This window comes from Cryptomeria japonica, chromosome 8 (assembly GCF_030272615.1).
Source record: "Cryptomeria japonica chromosome 8, Sugi_1.0, whole genome shotgun sequence".
In the NCBI taxonomy this organism is placed as follows: Eukaryota; Viridiplantae; Streptophyta; class Pinopsida; order Cupressales; family Cupressaceae; genus Cryptomeria; species Cryptomeria japonica.
In genome coordinates this window covers 174,025,947-174,047,160 of record NC_081412.1, presented here as the reverse complement: position 1 = coordinate 174,047,160, position 21,214 = coordinate 174,025,947, and positions in this window count along the sequence as shown.

The window sequence follows — 21,214 nt, the reverse complement described above, 5'->3', positions numbered from 1 at the left end:
GAAGAACGCCGAAGGGAAGAAATCATTTCCGTAGGCGCTCAAAGGACACTCCACCATCTTTTCGGAGGATGCAAGGTTCGAAGCAGAGTCTTCCTATGATGCAACCACAAACCAGACCCGCGATGAAGGTGAGGCTGCCTCAGCACCTAAAGTTGTCATCAAACCTAATGCTTCCATGGTAGAATGTGTTTCTAAGGAAATAACTAGACTTAGGGATTCTGCAATTTTTTTAGTAGCCCTTGATGTAGATAGAATACTGTCTAGACAATATCTGAATAGGTGGTTTCTATTGAAATGTGGCGACTGATCAACAAAGTACTGTACACTCAGCACGTATCCTTGCTGGGGTCTGGGGCCGGGCCGGGCAGGGGTTTGGGGGCGGCAGCCCCTGAGAAATTTTTTTTTGCCGTTTTTTGTTGATGAAAACCGACATTGTAATAAAACCCTAAAAAAGGCCGACTTTGTTGATTGCCCTAAAAACGCATGTTATAAGCGGCTGGGATGCTTAAGGCATTGTAAGGTTGATGTACTTTTTTTTGCTGGATAATAAGAAAGATTGGACGGCTGTGTATGGTGGACGTAACCCATTCTGGGTGAACCACGTTAAATCTCTGTGTTATCTGTGTCCTGTTTTATTTTTTTATCTTTTGTATTTAAATCTGCATATAATTGTTAGTTCATATTTGCTTCGGATCTGCTTGAAACCCTAACAGTTTCAAGATGTTTGGTTTTCAAAGCTTGGCATCCATTTTTCGTTTTGTAGAATGTTGCAAAAAGGATTGTTTCTTATCTTTTTTAATGATAAAGAAACCCATAAGAAAGTGCTAGGAAAACAATTCTGGAATGTTGGAAACTCGTGTTTAAGGGTCGTCCCTTGGAGTCCAGTTGCATGTAACGAAGAAATCTTGGCATTGTCTAGCCCTAAATGGGTTACTATTAAAAACATACCACCCTTTTTATGGAACTGTATATCCAAATTTATTGAACCCCTAGGTAAGGTAATCAAAATTGATTCCTCTGCTGCCCTGCTTCCACATATGGATACGAGAGTGCTTATCATTCTCAACCCAGGCTCGGCCCTTCCCTCTGTAATTGATATATGCATTGAAAACCAACTATTCTCTTGTCCTTTAGAGTATTTGGGTGGTATTAACGCCTATCATAAATGCAGAAGAAGTGGACACATACTTAAAAATTGCCCTCTGTTAGTAGGAAAGAATAACACTCAGTCGAGGAACACCTCTGTTCGACACTCCAATCACTCTACCTTTGAAGCCCTCTCGAACCCTAAACTAAAAGACTCTACTCCCCCCCATTGCACACTGATCCCACGACTTCTGCCCCTTCCATCCACCCTCAGTTTAACCCCTCCATTCTGCCACCCCCACAGGCCACCGATCCCCTACCCACTAGCCACCAACTTCATGGCTGCCCTAGCCCACCCAGTGCTCCTTCCTCGATAGCTGAGTCTTTGGCCAAATATCAGAAGGCCATAAAAGAGGCCAACTTGGCCAACACTACTCCTAATTCTATGGATCCTGAAATGGTTGGTTTCCCCACTAAACTTGGAGGACCCAGGACTCAAAATGCACAACAAATTGTCCTTGAAAAGTTGAAAACTATTGCAGAATTTAGAAAACAACTTGAAGAGTCTCTAAATATTAAGAAGGAAATTGAGGCCAGTACCATGCCCTTCCTCCATGACTTGATCGGAGGGGAGGATGGTGGTCTCCAAGATACCACCAATGCCAACTGCACTAAAATTCTGGGGATTGAATGTAGGGGCAATTGGGACATCCTTGGGGAAACAAACATCCCTCCCACTGGTGCCGAACCAAATACTCCCTTGGAGGCCACGGTTGAGGGGGAGGAAACTCAAAATTATACTACACCCCTTGAATTAGCATCAAGTGACATTAATGGGGTAGTGGAACTGACCACCCCCCCCCCTCCCCCTCCGACCAAGCCATTGAGGTTGGTCATGGACCCGGACCCTGTGGGGAGCCTGTTGAAGGTGAGGTTAACAACATTGGTGGAAATAAACCAATCTCCCCAGACCTTAGAAGCTTTGACTTTGGGTCTTATAATGGGGAAGGAGATTTATCATGGAGTAAATCCAAAAAAAAAAGGAGGAAAAGATCCCCTAAAGTTTCCAAAGAGCTGACAATTAGGAAGGAATCAATGGGTCCTGAACAACTCTCTGAATTAAGGAAAAAAAGAGGTAGACCTCTCTCAACAGTGGCCTTTGATGCCAGTCACCTCTCTAACCCTGAGGAATGGCCTAAATGCTTTGAGGGGTTCAAGTCCCCGATAGACACTACTGAACAATCATCCTAATGATAAAAGCCATCTCATGGAACATCAGAGGTCTTGAGGCCCCTAATAGGAAATATGTGGTCAAAAGATTTCTAAACATGCACAAAGATGTTGACTGTCTTATGCTCCAGGAGTTGAAATTAGTAGGGTTCACCTTGGAAGTTGGATTAAGATCTGTCTGGAGGGAGGCCACCCCCTTGTATACCAACCATCCTAAAGGAAGAGGAGGGGCTGCAATATTATTAAACCCTAACTGGGCTAGTAAGGTGGAAAAATGGGGGCAATCCCCCTGTGCTAGGGCAGTATGGGCTATCATTCAGAATGACAACTCCACCTTTGGCATATGCTCAATTTATGCATCTAATGACTACCAAGAAAGGGCAAATATGTGGGAATGGATTTCAAATTTAGAGGATATCCCCTAGATCCTGGGTGGAGATTTCAATATGGTAATAAATTCTCAAGATAAACAGGGGGGTAATAAGGTAGAATGGAAAGTACTGAGAGAATATAGTGGAAAAGGATGACTAACAAGATGATTCTACTTGATCCTATAGCAGGAAAAAGGGTGAGTATAAATCAATATGGTACACCTGGTGTAACCATCAACAATATAATAAAAGAGTTTATTGCAGATTGGACAGATTTTACTTCAACAAAGACTTCTTTGAAATTAATAAAAATGATGGGGGAATCTAGTATGTTGTCATACCCTATACACTCTCAAATCATCATCCTATTATGATAGGAGTAAAGTTAACTGGGAATAGGGTATCCACATTCAACCCTAGATCGAACTTTAAGATGAATGCCAGTCTGTTACAGGATGAGGACCTAAAATGTGCCTTGTGTCTAGTCAGAATGTTTAACAAATATAGTAATCCCCAATGGTCCAACATAGATAGGTGGAATCAGAATATCCAAACATGGACCTCGCTTTGCCAAGCCGTGGGTAAAAAGAAGGCAAAAGATGCCAGAGCATCCGAATTGCAGATGCATAATGACCTCCAATTGGCTGAACTTGAACTTCAAGGGGACCCTGAGAACATATCACTCACTAACCAACTAGTTAGGGTCAAGGCTGATCTTAGAAGACTACAGAATCAGAAAATCAAAGGATGGAGAGCTAGGGCAAAATTGAATTGGTTAGATATTGGAGATTGAGGGTCTAAATTCTTCTTCCACATTCTCAAAATGAAACAAGCCAGAGAAAAAATTGACACTATTTGGGATCAGAATAAGAACCTATCTGAACCTTCTGAAATCCTTGAATGTTTTGCCCAGTTCCACAAGAATCTATTCTCTACTGAACCAGTTAGGGAGGAATAGGAGAATGCCAGAAGTATTATTATGTCCCTAGTCCCCAGGCTTATTGATAAAGAGGACAGTAAGTTTCTGGAAATGGATATTACAAAAGAAGAAATCAATGGAGCTATCTTGGCTCTCAGCAATGACAAATCCCCCGGCCCTGATGGGTTCCCAGTAGAATTTTATAAAGAAAACATTGGGTGGATTGTTGATGATCTTTATTCCCTGTACTCTGAGGAGATAATTTGTGGCTCCTTAGGCAAGAATGTTAATCAAGGGCTAATTAAGCTCATCCCCAAGGAAGGAGACAAAACCCTAATTAAAAATTGGAGACCCATCACATTGTTGAATGTGTCCTATAAAATTTTGGCTAAGTTGGTTGCATGTAGATTGGAAAAGATCTTACCTAAGATTGTTAGCAATACTCAAACAGGGTTTGTTAAAGGAAGGTACATACTGGAAAACTTAATCACATGTTGGGAGTCCGTGCACTGGGCGAAAGAATCGGGACAGAGTGGGGCCATGTTGCTCATAGATTTTGAGAAGGCATATGATAGGATAGAATGGGACTACATCATTCAGATGCTCCACTCTTTAGGCTCCCCCCCTGGATTTTGTAATATGGTCAAAACCTTACTTTGTGATGCCAATGCCGTTGTTGAAGTCAATGGACTAAGACCCTCCAATTTTGAACTTACCAGATCTATCAGACAGGGATGTCCTTTAGCTCCTGCCTTATTTGTGCTAGCTGCTGATGCAATGTTCTACCTACTTAAGGACTCCTCTGTTACTCCCACTATTAGGGGTATTACACTACCTAACAAAGAGGAAATTTGTAATATCCAGTTTGCTGATGACACTACACTATTAATTAAGTTGGAGGAAGATAACCTTGCAGCCTTGATGAAAAATATTGATACTTTTTGTTTGGCATCTGGTAGCAAAATTGCTCTTCACAAGTCCAATCTTCTTGACTGGGATGACAACCCTCCGGGATGACTTACAAAGTTCTCTCTTAATTGGTTGGGCCCAACACTGATTGTCAAATATTTAGGTATTCCTTTCTTTGTCCTCCCAAACCTAAAAGAAATGTGGGAATGGGTAAGGAACAAGATAGATAAGAAACTCTCAAAGTGGAATAAGAATTTTCTCTCCTTAGCCGGAAGATTCCAAGTCTGTGAAAAAATTTGAGCCTCATATAATATCTATTTTTCATCAGCCTGGCTATTTAAGAACTACCAATTTAATCATGTCCAAAAGCAGATTAGGGAATTCCTATGGTCAGATGGCAAGGGGACTAATAAACAACATGCAGTCAAGTGGGAATGGTGCACTATGAATAAACTACTTGGAGGGATGGGGTTGAAAGACCTAAAACTACAAGGTATTGCTCTTGCTTCCAAATGGATCCTTAAGGCCATGGAAGGCAATGAACCATGGAAAGTGCTTATAAGGAATAATATCAAATGCTCTATTCCCAAGAAAACCAGGAAATGGAAGGACCTCCCACTACTAGATAGTCTTATGGGGCAGTTTGAGGTAGCTCCGGCTGGGTCTGATATCTTCAAGTCCCTATGGAAGGCTTGGGAATAAGTGAGACACTTGGTGAATATCAAAAGTGATGGCACTGAACAAGGGAATATTGTTGTAAACATATCAATATGGTGGAACTTGTTCCATAATGGAAAACCGTTGGCTACGCTTCAAGGCTGCTCTGCATTGAAATGGCATAATAGGGGTATTAAAAACTTTGAACAGCTGTTTACTAACAACCAACTCAGGTCGTGGGAGGAACTGCAATCCACCTTCTCTATCCTGGACTCCCAGATCAGGACATATAACATCCTTAGATTGGCATTAACCTCTGCTCTCCCCCCCCTCACCTCCCTCTCCCTCATCCCCCCATGACTGCACTTTGCTGGACTGATGACACACCTCTCCCTTCACTAGAAGCTAAATGTATTTACTCCACTCTCACCGAATCCAATACCATCCTTCTGCACCTTAATGAATTCTGGGACCTAGACTGGGAACCGAAGACCTGGAAAGACTGTCTAAATAGGTTTTGGATGGCCCATAATGAACCTAAAAAGCAATTCTTTGGGTGGCGGCTACTGTTAAATAAACTCCCCATAAAAAATAAGGAAGGTGCCTTAATAAACTGTAGCATTTGCAGAGTACCTAAGTCTATGAAACACATATTCTTTGAATGCCATTTTGCTAAGGAAATATGGAGAATATTTGGTTTTAACTTAGAATCTGGTTCTCTTGAGTTCATAGATTTTGTTCTAGGCTATGTCAAGGGCTGTAAGAGGATTGCTAATGTCTTTTGGTCTTGTTTTTCTTTGGAAATTCTGTGGCTCATATGAAAGTATCGCAATGATGACATCTTTAATAGCAATACCAGGCACCTCATTGAGTCTCTTAGGAGACTCATTGCTCATTCTATTTCTGTGCAGGTCACTGTTGTGCTCAAACTTGAGTCGGACAAATTTGACAGATGGATTAAGGACGAGGCCACTACTGTGTACATCCGTGAACTATCACACGGGTTCACTTGGGAAAGAGATGAACCAGGCAAAGTAGCTTTTGAACAAGCTCTGGTAGCCTTCATGAAGCAATTGGATCGTAGACAAATGCATATGGAGATCATCCAGGAGGAGGCCGATCTGATCACTGAGCGCACTTCCCATCCTCATAAGAAAGAACTGCTAGATGGTCGGGTAGAAGTATGGCAGGAAGGAGCTATGGGCTAGGTGGCATGGCTCCCACCTATGGGCAACAATGACTCACTAGATGCTGAAATCCTATTTCCTTAGCAGCTGATTAATATGCTATGATGTCATTTTGTTCATAAATATGTAATATGCTATGATGTCATTTTGCTTATAAATATGTACAACAGTTGTAATCCCCTTTTACTTGGAGGTGCAAGTTAATTATGTATTTTGTATATGCACCTTCTATTGGTGCCCCGACTACTACTGAACTCAGTCTTTTTTGCTAAAGCTATGTAATGCTTTCTTGATATCCAATCCAAAGGAGAAGTGAGATAAAAGATTAGTTTGAGTAAAAAAGAATATAACATAAAGTGAGTGCTCCCAAAGGGAAGATTGTTATGTAGGAAAAAGTAATTATTATTTAATTCATTAAATCTAATTGGAGTGTTAGGGTTTCAACCCTAATTAGGGCATGGCTTTAGAGACTCATAAAAAAACAAACTTAGGAGCCAAGGCATTATGTTGGATGATATTTCTCTTTCTTGCCTCCCTTGAGGAGCTTGTTGTTTTGATGACTTCGGAGACGTAAACCTCCATTGTTGTCTCACATCTATAGTTGTGAGAGACCAACTAAGGGTGTGAAGAGGAACTCCAGCCATCAAGGGTTTCCATGGAGTTTAAAGTGAATTAGTTTGGTATAAAAATTTGAGCCACCTACTTGCTTGTGTGTGTGGTTGAACTACCTTGATTGTGAAGGCTTAGGATACATTTTTAAGGATTTTTACACAAGGAATATATTGGCACTTAAGGACGGTTTGTGTGAAGACTAGACAACAAGTTTGAAGAGTGTTTGGGAATGGTTATAGTGTTTTTGTCTATGGTTGTAGGGAGGTGGTTGCTTGACAGGTTGACCCATTTATCTAGATCTTTGAAGACTATTTCCACCTCAAACTACGTTCTAATCAGCTACATGTTATAGTACCATCTTTCCTACACAACAAACAAGTTTCGAGAAGATTGCAGTAGTTAAAAGGGTCTGAAAATCCATCAAATCAGACTTATTTCAGGCCATATTGACTAAAGATTTTGGAGTTCATAAACAATCCCCACACAAGGGATAACCACCATCTATGCACTACAACACCATTGCCCCCAGTGAAATACCTTATGACAACAATTTGGAGAGGAAAGGATCAGATGTCTGGTCTCTATGAGCTAATTTTCTAAGTAAGCACTTCTGAGTGAGCTGCTTAGATATGTTTTTCACCAAGAGTTCAATTTCTCCTCCTCAGCCACTAGGTATGTTAGTAGTGGATTAAAGGACTTCTCTTGTTTGTAATAGAACTATCATCAAGAGATTGATGTATTCATTTTCAATAGAATACATGATATGAGTATTGAACTTAAATGTGATTTCCAATAAGTTTTTAATCTACCTTTGGTTATAAGAAGAAAGCATTTGTTTTCTTTCTTTCAAAAACTTCAAACAAAAAACAACTACATCTTCTGCAACTTCCGTCTAGCTTTGAAAGATCACATTTAAAGAAAAGACATATAGTATTATTAAATTAATTAAAGAACAAGTAAGTGTTCTTCTCCCAATGCTCAAAATTTTTAGTGTCCTAGAGAGGGTGGGACATTATAGATATCATCATGATAAGCTTGTTAGAAATAGTTATAAGTATCTTACAACATTTTAACTAATATCCATTCATGATTAACATAAACATGAATAAGTATATCATCATCACATGTAAGATGGTAATTATTGAAGTTGTTATAATTATCATATGATGATATAATGTTAGTAAAACATGTGATTACAATAGTAAAAACAATCATTCGAATCATATGGAAAGCCATGGAGTTGTGTCATTAATATATAAAATAGTGACAAATATCATAAAGGATATGCTCCCAAGTGGTTTCTATAGACACTAAAAAATGGTCAACACCCGTATCTCCTATTTTTAACATATCATGTGCATAGTCTTTAATTAAACCCCCTTTTACTAACAATTCTTCTAAGTCCTAAATAAATAAATTTAATAATTTATTTATTTGTTCCCTTTATCCATTAATTAAATAAATTCATTTTATTTAATTAACTAATTCATAAACATGAACAATAAATTAATAAATCATTTTTATTAATTTATCATATTTATCTTCCTCCAAAATAAAGATAATTAATAAATTTTATCTATTAATTCATCTTTATCTTCTTTTTATGAGAAGATAATTAATAAATCTTGTTTTTCAGTTATCTCTATTTATCCTCTCATGTGAGGATATTTTTTGCTTTTCTTAATTTTTTATTCTTCCATTTTATCCTCTTATATGGAAACATTTGATAATTTTTCATTATTAAATCTTTTCATAAAATCCTCCCAATTTTTGAATTTGGAAACTAATATCTTTCCTTTATTTTCAAAAATCAATCTTTTTGGCAACATCTCTTTAATTCTAATTTTTAAATTAAAAAATGAGGTATGCATCTCCAAAAATATGCTTTTTTCTGTGAGGGGATAATTATTAGTAGTTGTTGTAGGCAATATTATTGCATTCACTTAATTCAATTAGTTTGCACCAATGAAAAGTGATTATTATTTTTTCTTAAAATAAAAATTTGGTTTTTGTAAAGTTAAGATTTATATTTTTAAATTTAAGATATTATAAAAATAATTTATCTACACTATGATTGGTTTAAAATTTTTGGTGTTATAGGAGCAAATTTTTAGGGATGATAGATTTTTTAGGTTTTTTTTGGATTTCTTTGTATTTTAAAAACTGAAATGTCTATTTTAAATAGCTTTTTTCATTTTTTTATCATTTATATATTGTAAATACAATATTTATTCTAAATAAACATATAAATTTTAAGAATTATTTTTTTATCTCAAAATATAGATAATAAAACCAATTATAAGGATTTCATCTAGTTTAAATGAAATAAAAATAAAAATTAAATACAGATATTTCTATTAAAAAATAAACCTAATTACTATATGTATTTTTTTATAATTATATTTTATATATTTTTTGAAATCATTTTATTTTTTAATACTTTTTGAAAATCATAAATTTCTTAATCCTTTTAATCTATACAAAATAATTTAATAACTTTTAGTCATAAATTTAAATATTTTTTCATTAATTTATTTAAAAAATGTCTATTTTCACTTTTATATTTATTAATAGTTATTTTATTAAAATTAATTATAATTGATATTACATAAATATAAAAAATAATATAATATTGGATTTTTGTGGGAGGGGTCCCAATAAGATTGTCAGATATTTAGGGATCCCCTTCTCTATTTCCCCTTCTTTAAAGGACATGTGGATGTGGGTAAGAAACAAAATTGACAAGAAGCTAGATAAATGGAACAACATATATTTATCGGTGGCTGGGAGAGTGCAAGTGTGCCAGAAGATACTTTCATCATATAACATCTACTATTCATCTGTCTGAATGTTTTGCAATTATCAGATCCTTGAGATCCAAAAGGTTATTAGGAATTTTTTGTGGTCTGATGGTAGAGGCAATAACAAGAAACATTCAGTTAAATGGGCCTGGTGTCATTCTGAGAAAAAAGATGGGAGGACTTGGGCTGAAGGATCTGAAACTCCAAGGGATTTCACTAGCTGCTAAATGGATCTTTTAGGCTCTTGAAGGCAATGAACCATGGAAAATATTGGTTAGGAACAATATTAAGAGGGTTGTTCCTAAGGGGGCGAAATCTTGGAAGTCTTTACCCTTTTGTGCCCTGGTTGTTGGGGGGTTCCCAGTCTCAGTGCAAGGTTTGTGTGTATTTAAGTCTATATGGAGGACCTGGGAAATTGTTAGGCAATTCATCACCAATAATAGGATCAGCAATAGTGACCTCATTCATGGGGAGAGATCTATATGGTGGAACTTGTTTCACTCCTCCAAACCGCTTGCGCTTACACAGGGCTGCTCGGCCAAGGCTTGGGCGAATAAAGGTATCTGTTGTTTTAATGATATTATGGATAAAGATAAGCTTATGAGTTGGGAATCTCTTAGCTCTAAATATGATCTTCCTTCTTCTCAAAGAAGAACTTATAATATGGTTAACAAAGCTTGTGTTGCTCTTCAGTTACCTAAACCATGCAATGTGGATGTTAACATGTTTACTTCATTTAAATGGAATAATGATATTCATATATCTAATGTGAAATCTATCACTGTCTATAGTACTCTTTCTTATGATGAATCTATTATCAATCATACTAATGCACTGTGGTTTGCAGATTTTTCCTTAAAACAGTGGCAGAATATTTTCACTAATCTATGGAATAGTCTTATTGCACCTAAGAAAAAATGTTTTAGGTGGTTGTTGCTTATTGACAGGCTCCCTTTCAGAAAAGATCATTCCAATGGTGACATATGCAACATTTGTAGAGTGCCTGAATATGTTAGACACATATCTTTTGAATGTACTATTGCTAAAGAGATATGGTTATTGTTTGGTTTTACGATTCCTAACCAAATTACAATCATGAAAATTCTTATTGGTTGCTTTCATGGATGAAGAAAAGATTCTAACTTATTTTGGCACATTCTTTCTACCAAAATCTCATGGTACATTTGGAAAATTAGAAATGAAGACAAATTCCAAGGTAAAACAAGGATCCTTACTGAGTCATTTCATGGACTCATCATCTATTTTATTGTTGTGCAGATCTCCGTTATAATGAGGATTGAGAAGAATAAGTTCAGGTGGTTCCTCCAAGATGGTCATGCCATCATGTTCATATATGAGTTGGAGAACGGATTTGAATGGAAACGGATTGCAGTGGATCAACCAACTATTGATGCTGCTTTAGAGAAGCTCAAAGCCAAGGTTTGGCAAGCCAAGAACCCTACTAGGCCCGCTAGGATGGAGCCTTGCCATGAGCACTCTCAGGGGCCTTGAGCCTACGATTTGACCTACTTTTTGTAGTTTTTTTGTCTATATCTATTTGTGGTTGTTCGTTGTCTTATGTATATGAAGATGTATATGCAAATTTTGTATAAGACTAGGATACATATTATGTTCAATATGTACACAGGCATGGCTGTTAGCATTCACTAAGTGGTCTTTCTTAGGTCAGGTTTGAAGTTGTTAAGGCTTGTCCTTAGAATTCTCTTGTTACTGCTCTTTTTGTAAAATTTTATTCTCTATATTTAATATTAAAAAAATTATATTTGAGATTAATTTAATTATTATTATTATAATTATATAAATTTTTTAAATTAAATTAGGATTATACTTTTAAGGAAAAAATATATTTTCACTATAAATTTTTTATTATATTATAATTATTATGTCAAAGCATTCCCTATATGAAGTGAACGACCTACTTACTAAAATCAATGGTTTAAAATTGGGGAGAAGAATGAAGACTATAGAATTAATCGCTTAAATTATATTAATTTTTAAAAAGAGATCTTTTATAATAAAAAATTAAAAATTACATATTTTAATATTATTTATTAGGAATTAATTTTTCATTATGTTTAAAATTTATTTTAATTATTTATGTCTTATTAAAATTTTAATTATGATAGAATAATTATATTTTGAATTAAAATTTTTGTTTTCTTACTATTTTATTTTAATATTATCTTTTTTATTAGATATTCTATTATTTATTTATTTATTCTAATTCTTCCACTTCTTTTAAGGGTTGATTTTTAATTAATTTAAAATTGTATTCTAATTGTTTGTGTTTTTTAATGGAATTACAAATAATAATTAACAGATATTATAATTTATACATTTTGTCTTATTTAAATTATCTTTATTATAGAATAATTATATTTGAATTTTATTCTAATTTATATAATAAAATAAATTTCAACTTAACACCTAAATTAAATGTTTAGAGCGAGAGAGAAAGAAAGAGTAACTAACTTTTGATTACTCATTTCATGCCAATAATTTAAGGATATCGTATGTCTTTGGGGGGTTATGATGATGGTAGCATGTCATAAGATTATTATCTCCATCTCCATCTCTCTTCTTTATCTATATTTCCTTACCTCTCCCTATATCTCTCTCTTTTCCCCTTCTCTCTCTCTCTCTCTCTCTCTCTCTCTCTCTCTCTCTCTCTCTCTCTTCACTCCCTCTTTTTATATCTCTCTACTTCTATATCATCTCTCTCCCTCTCCCCCTCTCTCTAATTTTTTGTATATCTTTCTTTCTCTTTATATTTATCTCTATATGTCTTTTACTTGCACACATTTTGTCTTACTCCCTTCTTATCTTTATATCTATATCTCTCTCACTCACACAAACACACACTCCAACCTATTGCTCCCTCCCTATCTCTATTCTATCTCACTATCTCTAGATATTATACACTCCTCTTCATCTTTCTCACTCTCTCCATATCCATCTCTACCTCTCCATATATCACTTCCTATATCTTTATCTTTCTATCTCTCTATCTCCCCTTCTATAATTCTCACCATTTTTCTATCTCTATTTCTTCCTCTCCCCCTTTTTCTCTCCTTCTATCTCTCCCTCTTGCTCACCTCCTCTATATTTTACAGGTTATATTTACTCTCTAGATCCTTTCTATCCCTATATATATCTCTTTATATCCTTATATATCACTTCTCTCCCTCTTTCTATCTTATCTCTCCCTATCTCCCCATCACTCCCTCTTTTTATATTTCTCTACTTCTACTCTGTAATGTATATACACACACTCCATATTTCTCCCTCTCTCTCTATCTTTCCCCCTCTTTATCTCTCTCCCCCTCTGTGAAGTCTAAACCTTTCTCTCTCTATTACTTGTCTTTGTTAGCTCCTTTCTCTCACTCTTTCCCCCCCTCTCTCTCATTTTCTCCATATCTCTTGCACAATATATATTTTTCTATATTTCTCTCCATCTCTTTTCGAATCGTCTATCTATCACTTTCTATACATATATCTCTTTATCTCTCTCCATCCCTCTCTATCTATCTATATTTTCCTCTATCTATATCAATTCCCCCCCCCCTCTCTCTCTCTAGGCCATCCCTCTCTTTATCTCACACTCTTGTTTATTTCTCCCCATATCTCCCTCCCCCATTCCCTCCCCATCCCCCTATTTATCTCCTCATCTGTACCTTTCTCCCTTTTTCTTCATGTATATCTCTATATCTCTCTCTTTCTCTTCCAATATATATCTATGTCCCTTATTTCTCTTACCCTCTCTCCAACTCTATTTGTCCATTTATTTATCTCTCTCCCTCTTCCCCTCTCTATATTTCTCTAACTCTCTAGTTCTATCTCACTATATATATGATCTCTCCCTCTTCCTTTATATATCTCTCTATCTCTTCCTCTTTGTCTCTCCCTCTCTATATCCTCTATTTCTATCTTTATCTTCCCCTCTCCCTTGCTCTATCTTTTTTTCTGTCCTCTTTTGCTGTATCCTTATCTCTACAAGTCTATCTTCATATCTCCCCCTAATCTCTAGACATTCCTCCTATCCATCTCTCTCTTATTCTCCCTCTTTTTGGACCTCTATATCCATATCTCTTTTCCTCTCCATATCTATCTCTCCCTACTACTTATTTCATCTATCCCTCTATCTTTGTCTCTCTCTACACTATATCTCTTCCTCTCTCTCTATATCACTTCATATCTCTATCTTTATCTTTTTATATCTTCATCTCTCTCCAACTATTTGTTTTTCTCTTCCATATCTATATATTCCTCTTCCCTCTGTATCTTTGTCTCTCTCATATCTCTCTCCTTCTCTCCTTCTCTCCATCTTCCTCTCCCCATTCTCCATCTCTATCTTCAACTCCAACTATATCTTCATCTTCTTCTCTATCTCTATGTCTATCTCTTTACCAATCTCTCCCTCACTCTTATCCCTCTGTATATCCTTGTTTCTAGCCCTATCTCAACCTCATTCTTGTGCTCACCCTATTGCAAAGATAATATGAACCTATTGCTAATAAAACTTGATTATCTTCTCAATTCAAAGGTTTCATTTCAGTTATGATTGAATCCTTGTAAGTGGATCATAGTTGATTTTAAGCTATCACCTCTTAATTAAATCCTTTGTTGTACAAACAACATCATGGCCACAAATTGACCTCATGCACTACACAAATTTATCCAAAAGAGAGACCAAATTTTTCCCAATTGACCTTCAACACCTCTTTGGCATACCCATTGCACACCAAAGTGGAATTACTAGTTTATATTATTATATTAAAATAAGAGTTGTAGTTAATATTTTTTTTTTGAATAAAAGGGTACAAACTTTATTGAAAATCAGACACAAGAATTACAAAGAGAACCAGAGCCATGAGGCCCCAGAAAAGAACCACTAGCCCAGCCTCAGATCATTCAGCTTCAAAACCATCCATGTCCTTAGTGAAAATCTTCTGCAAGTCCTGACAGTAATCCCCGGAGAGATGCTCCCAACCTTCAACTTTCCAATCACTACAATGTTCCGAGGCCCACTTGGCCAAACAATTAGCTGCTCTATTCCATTCTCGAGAGATGTGGATGAAAGACACCTGATCCATTAAAGAGCTAATTTGGAGAATCTGCTGGACAATCCCTGCCAACTGCCTCTGAATCCCTCTCACCTTCTGCTCTGTCAACAAGTTAACAACAATTTATGAATCCGATTCACAAATCACCTTCCTTCATCCCAACACCCAAGCTCGCTCTAGTGCATAGAGAATCACAAATCCCTCCATAAAATTATTAGACTGCCACCCTTTATGCATTGAAAAGAGGAAAACTACCCCCCGTGCTATTCCTACCAACACCACCGACTCCAGCAGGGCCTGGTTTACCCCTAGATGAGCCATCAATGTTAATCTTGATAAACTCATCTTGAGGGGGTATCCACCTTCCAACCCTTTGCACCTTCTTCATAGCCCGTCTATCTCTCCTTACACAAGAAGAAGCAGGAGACAACTCCTGCAGGCCAAGCCTACTCACAATATCTTCCTCATCTCTACCCAACGGAAAATTCACCTCACATTTAGCTTCCACTATCTCTCGGATCATAGCAATGATCCTATTCCAAACTTGCTGAACAAACAATTTGACCTCACAAAAGATCCACCTGTTCCTTTCGAGCCAGATTTGCCACAGAATGAAGATGGGCCCAATATACCAGACAGTCTGGAGGAAGGAGGACATGATAGGAGGTTTGCCCAAACTACTCTAGAACACCACCAGAGAATTTGCATGGACACAAGGATGCTTCCACGCCCCCCACCAATAGTGCCAAATAAGCATATAGAAGGGGCATCTGAAGAATAGGTGTGAGGAATCTTCCTCCCCGTTACCACACAAAACACAGATAGAAGGCCCCAAGAATCCTCGCTTGCGGATATTGTCCCAAGTTAGACATCTATTCAAAGCCAAAGTCCAAGCAAAGAAGTTACACTTCGGCCAAGAAACATTATTCCACACCTGTTTCCACCAATTCACTTCTCTTCCCTTAAGTCTTTGGTTCAACAATTCCTGGTATCCACTAGCCATATAAAAAATGCCCTTAGGATTTGGAGACCAAGAAAGCCCATCCCTACCCTTGAGTGAGCTACAATGTCTACTCGCCAAAATGCCATGCAACTTAACACACTCTTCCTCCATCCCAACAACTGGCCACTCATTAGGAGCCTTCCATCGCTCCAAATCCAACCGACCACACCTATAAACAACCTTAAAGTTACTCACCCTTGACCATCCCGCCTCCAAAAAACTCTGACACAGGTTCCCAAGGTTAGGAAACTGATCAAGGATGGGAGGGTATCCATCCCAAGAGTCATTCCAAAAAAGGACCTCTTCCCCCCTTCTGCAAATCCAAAAAAGTCCCACCTTAATGAGAGAAGCCCCCCTCTTGAGAGTATACCAGATCGATGAGCCCTTTCCCTCAAGTAGATATCTAGGGATTTCCTCCATTGGGATCCTCTGCATATATTTGTTGGCTAAAATCCTAGCCCAGCCTCGATCCTGCTCAACACACCACCTCCAGTACAATTTAGCTGCAAGAGCTTCCCCAAAAAGAATAGACTGCCTTAAACCAAGCCCCCCCGACTGCTTTGGGCTACACACTAGGTCCCAATTGACAAGACTCCATTTGGAAGAGGAGAGATTACCTGCCCATAAGAATTGCCTAGCTAGAGAATCCAAACCCTTCAAGAACCACTTAGGAGCCACATGAAGCATACATCGATAGATCGGAAGAGCCTGAACCATTGACTGAATTAGTTGAACCCTCCCAACAAAGGATAGCCATCTATGAGTGCAGTGATCAACCTTCGTGCAAAATTTATCCAAGATCCCCTGCCACGATTCCCTAGGAGGGTTGCCAGGAGAAATAGGAACACCCAAATAAATCAAGGGCAGGGAGCCAACTTGGAATCTCAAGATAAAAGTAAACCTCCTTTGAATAGTTTCAAGAGTGTTGAAAAAGAGGATAGAAGATTTATCCTCATTGATCAACTGGCCTAAGGTCGCAAGATAAACATCCAGGACCTTACGCAGATTAGTAGCTTCTTTGATTCGAGCTAGCCCCATAAGGGACGTGTCATCCACAAACTGCAAATGAGACTGGGACTGCAAGTCATTACCCCATCTCCAACCTTGAATAATACCTAGACCCACATTATGCTTAATCAGCCTCCCCAGACCCTCAGCTCAAAGAATGAATAAATAAGGGGAGAGGGGGTCCCCCTGGCGGAGACCCCTATAAGCACCAAATAACTCAGTATGGTCTCCATTGATAAGCACAAAGAAAGAAGTGGATGTAACACAACTCATAACCCACTGGATCCACTCATTAGCAAAACCAAAAGCCCTGAGGATCTTTTGAAGGAAGAAGCACTGAACTCTATCATATGCCTTAGCCATATCCAACTTGATAAACATAGCTTTTTGCTTGGAGGTTTCCATAGAGTGAATGGTCTATGTAGCAATGACCACACCATCTATAATTCGATGCCCTTCCACAAACCCACTCTGCTCCTCAGAAATAACATTCCCCAGACACTTCTTCAATCTATCCGCTATCAACTTAGAGATGATCTTATAAATCACATTGCAGAGAGAGATAGGGAGGAACTGGCCTAACCGGTCGGCCCCATCACACTTGGGGATTAGAGCAATGAAAGTTGCATTCAATGCCTAAAGCATCTGCTTATTCCTCTGGGACTCCTGGACTACTTCCAATAAATCTAGCTTGATAATATCCCAGAACTCTTGAAAGAATTCAACAGGGGACCCATCCGGTCCAGGAGCTTTTCCTTTCCTCATGTGAAAGACAATCCTCTCAAGTTCTTCCAACAAAATAGGACACAAAAGCTACTCATTCATCTCCCCCCTGACAAGAAAAGGAATGTAAGCCAGAACTAGATTCTCCTCCATCATTTTCCCTTGAGAGTCCTCCCTGAAGAGGGACTGGAAAAACTGAAGCGCCTCCCTAGATATCTCCTGCAAGGATAAGCATTGCTCACCTCTATCATTAACTAGAATAGGGATGGAATTTCCATGTCTCCTTGCTTTCACTGAGTTGAAGAAGAAAGCAGTGTTCTTGTCCCCCTCCTTCAGCCAATCAATACGAGCTCTTTGCTTCCAGTATATTTCTTCTCGAAGCTCCAAATTCCTCTGCCACCTTGACAGCCTTGTCTTCCTCTCTAAGCAAGTCCTTAGACAAACCATGCTCTCTTATTTCACTGGTGATCCCATTCAACACAATTTGAGCAACTTTCTTCTCATGAAAAATGTTCCCGAAATCTTGTCGGTTCCACTGTTTAAGCTAGAACTTAACAAATTGCAGCTGCTTGGCAAAAGAGTACATGGCAGTGCCAAAGGCTGGCCTCCCTTTCCTCCACCACTCTGCAACAAGAACCTGCAAAGAAGGGTCCCAAAGCTACATAAGTTGGAATTTGAATGAGGGTGAGCGAGCTACCTGAGCTGAAGAAGAAACCAGCTTGATGGGCTAGTGATCCGACCCTCTCCAGTCAAGAATCTTAGAACTCGTGGACCACCCCCCACCAATCCAAAAACTAGAGACCAGAAAATGATCCAACGTCTCTGCAATTCAATACTCTCCCACCCTCCTGTTGTTCCAAGTGAATAAACCATTGCTAGGATTAATGTCAACTAGCTGCAACAAGGATATACTATCCTGAAAAAGGAAAGAAGAAGGTTCCAACCGCATAACACCCCCCTTCTTGTCACTCAACTCCAGGATGGCATTGAAGTCTTCTGCCATAATCCAAGGATGAAAAGGGGCCAACCTTCACATACAAAAAACATGAGACCATAAGTTTTGCTTACCCTAAAGATCAGAGGGAGCAAAGATGTTCAAAACAAGATGAATTCCCCAGTTTCAAGACTAGATAGCACCCCGGATAACGAGGATCTGGAGGCAACCCACCAAACAGGGCATAACCTTAAAGGGTTCCAAAGATAGGCCACCCCTCTCGAGGAACCAGTTGCCCCAACACACTGACACTCGCCTCACCCCCATAGCTTTGGTACCAGACCCATCATACTCTCCATTGAAATTTTAGTTTCTTGCAAAAATAGGACATCAGGTGAATGATTCCTAATCAAATCCCGAACAACTTTTTGTCTAGGGCCACTATTCAAGGCCCTTACATTCCATGAAAGCACAATCATTTTGGAGGATTGGGAAAGTGCAAATCCAAAGTCTTTTCAAACCCTGACTCAACCAAATTCTCCCCCATCAATTTTATCTTATCCAGATCCTTCTTTCTACCAACCTTTGAGCTCTTCTCTGAAGCACTTTTCTTTATATCTTTCTAATGTAGACCTAGGTGAACGGAGGACTTATTACTTTTCACCCCAACCGGTTCCAATTTCAAAGCTATCGAAGAACCCCCCCCTCAACCAAATTCACCTCAAAACTAGGAGCCAGTCCCAAATGTACCCCTACTGTCTGGTCCATCTCCATCTCCTGGCTTCCAACCACTAGCAGGGCCTGGGTAGAGTCCTCAATTACACTTTTCAGAACCACTCCTGATGCACCTTGATCTAGAGGGGTTAACCCCAGATTGACTTCCTGATGGCTAAGGTCATCCAAGACCTCAAATCTATTAAAGGTATCCACCTCCTGTCTCTCCTGTAAGGGCCTCTTTTGTCCTCTGTTCTTGTTCTTTGTCTTAAATGAGACAAAACCATCAACACCCTCAACCTCGATCGACATGGCAACTTTCCCTTTCTTAGCCCTATTTAGGCTCAGGTCTTACTGTTGAGGTTGTCGCACCACCGGTTTGTATCTGGGGCACTTATGCTGTAAATGACCATACTCATGACACAGACGACAACGAAATGGTAAAGTCTTATAATCTAACTGTTGAACCCAAGAATAAGAGTTTGCGCACATATCTATAGCATCTGGCAAAGGTTTACTAAGATATATTTCAACATAGATACACGCAAAGGTCATTACCTTTCTCCCCAGGGTTTGCGATGAGGATCCCATTGGCCTCCCAAGAAGTGCGGCAAGCATCCGTAGTACATCCTCCCGACAACATTCCACTAGAAAATGTGGTAACCGAACCCACACTAGAACCCTATTTGGGAGCTCCTCTGAAGGATTAAACCTTGCATGCCAAGGCTTGATGAATAATCCCACCTGGTTGTAAAAATACAGGTCTCCTTCAAAGACCCTATTGCGATCCTCCATGCAGTTGAAAGTAACCATGAAGTAGTTATTTGCCAGCAACATAATCTCCATTTCCCTTTTCGGTGCCCAAGTCCGCTGCGCCCGGTTTTCCAAAAACTGCAAGGAAACCCTCATTCCCAAAAACTTGCAGTATAGCGAGTGATTTGAAATTTTTTCAATGTCTTTAGCTATCATCTCAGGAGGAATAACCAACTTCTTCCTCTCACTGCATCTCTCTAGACAACCATTAATCTTCACCATGCGAGAGCTGCCAGCACTCCCAAACCCCGAATCTGATGAGAAAATATTATTGTTAAAAGTCTTCATACTCTGAAGTGGGGGTTTTGAGCCCACCACAGCACGAAAATCCATGGCTGGAGCAACCTGCGAGGCCTCACCACCAAAACTCGCCATCGGGGCGCAAAAAAAATAAAATAAAACAAAAGTGCCAAGGACCCACACCCCAAAGGGCCACCCACGAAGGATCGGCACCCAAGGCACCTCCGCTCCCAAGCACCACCAAAGAGAAGCCCGTTGAATCTCCCTGTCACACGGGAATGCCACGGGCCGTAGCAAGCCAGAGCCCCACCCCCGCGTAGCCTCCACTCCTCCCGACGACCACACCCACACCCGCTATCGAGCTCTGCCAACACCTTCCGCCATTGTTCTCCCCCGACACCCTGCACTTCCCTCCCCCACACGTACTTGCACCAGAGCCACCCGCAAGCTAGGGCCGCGAAACCCTAGCTCGACTGCCTACGAGCCCCCGCACGAACGCCATCCTTCATCAAATTCAAATCAAAATATTCTTAAAACATACTTATTAAATTAAATTTATTACTATTACTACAACAAGTACTAGCCACTACATGGCACTTGTTTGAAGAATAGAATCAGTTGTAGTTCATATTACATAAATATAATTATTCTAATATAATTTTAAAATAACAATGAAAAAACTATAATATTTAAAAATTCAAATATATTTATTACAATTTAAAATTATAATAATTAAAAATTAGAACAAATATTTTTATTGCAATAGTATGATGGCAAGTACTCGCCACTATGTGGCACTTGTTATTATTATTTTTTCTTAAAAAAATTTTAAAGTTAAGATTTATATTTTTAAATTTATGATATTGTAAAAATTATTTATCTACACTATGATTGGTTTAAAAAATTTGGTGTTATCTCCTTAC